Raw genomic sequence first — 1,326 nt, forward strand, 5'->3', positions numbered from 1 at the left:
TAGATTTCAGGAGGGCGGACTTCAATGAGCTAAGGAGAATAGTCGGGGAAGCACTGAGGTCTCGGAGGGGAGGGGAGCCAGGTGTCCAAGGAGAGTGGTTGCTCCTTAAGGAGACGATCCTCCAAGCCCAAAGGGAGGTAATCCCAACATGGATCAAAGGGAGAAGGAGGGCACACAAGCCCCCATGGCTCACCAAAAGCATCTGGGAACGTCTCCTAGCTAAAAGGGAGGCGTACACCCAATGGAAAGGAGGGGCCATCACCAGGGATGACTATACTGCAGTTGTTCAGGGATGCAGGGGGGCAGTCAGGAAGACCAAGGCAGAGATGGAGCTAGGATTAGCTTCCCGGATTAAGGACAATAAGAGGTCCTTTTTTAAATACTTAGGGGGCAAAAAAATGGTTCTGGGTAATGCGGGGTCTCTGCAGGACACATTAGGAAATTTGGTTCGTCACACCAAATGACAAAACTGACATATTTAACAATTTCTTTGCCTCCATTTTCCTAAGCAGGGACTGGAACAGTCACCCCACCTCTGGGCCCCTCTCAGGCCCCAGGGGAGGCACACCTAGGCCAAGGGTTAGTGAGGAACTAGTTAGGGAACTTCTGAAGGGACTGGATGTATTCAAGTCAGCTGGTCCAGACGATCTCCACCCCAGAGTACTGAGGGAATTGGCTGAGGTCATTGCAGGACCCTGGCATGGCTTTAAGAGCACTTGTAGTGATCTGGTGTGGTGCCAGAGGACTGGAAGAGAGCCAACATGGTTCCCATCTTCCAAAAGGGGAGGAAGGAGGACCTGGGAAACTATAAGCCAGTTAGTCTTACCTCGATCCTGGGCAAGCTTTTTGGGAAAATTATTCTGGCGCATATCCACGAGGGGCCAGCAGGGGAGATCATACCTAGGGGCAACCAACACGGGTTCATTAGAGGCAGGTCCTGTCAGACCAACCTGGTAGCCTTCTGTGATCAGATCACCAAATCATTAGATGCAGGGGTAGCAGTGGACATAGTCTTCCTGGACTTTTGGAAGGCCTTCAACACTGTTTCTTACCCTGTTCTCATTAAGAAACTGGGGGACTGTGGTGGTGGATGGGTCATTATTGATTTGGAGGGATGTGGGCAGTGGGATTCCGCAGGGCTCGGTCCTCGGGCCCGTACTGTTCAACATCTTCATCAGCGACTTGGACAAGGGGGTAAAAAGCACCCTGTTCAAATTTGCTGATGACACTAAGATGTGGGGGCATACTAGAAGGGAGGAATAGGCTGCAATCGGACCTAGACAGGTTACAGGAGTGGGCGGATGAGAATAGGATGGGATTCAACAC

General features: G+C 51.4%; 1 protein-coding gene across 1 annotated transcript in view; it reads left to right on the forward strand.

Annotated features, from left to right (window-relative positions):
• OCA2 (OCA2 melanosomal transmembrane protein) overlaps positions 1 to 1,326 on the forward strand; it is a 400,590-nt gene that overhangs the window by 215,805 nt on the left and 183,459 nt on the right. The window lies entirely within an intron of this gene.

The sequence above is a fragment of the Crocodylus porosus genome, unplaced genomic scaffold (genome assembly GCF_001723895.1).
Source record: "Crocodylus porosus isolate Cpor-Errol unplaced genomic scaffold, CroPor_comp1, whole genome shotgun sequence".
Lineage (NCBI taxonomy): Eukaryota > Metazoa > Chordata > Crocodylia > Crocodylidae > Crocodylus > Crocodylus porosus.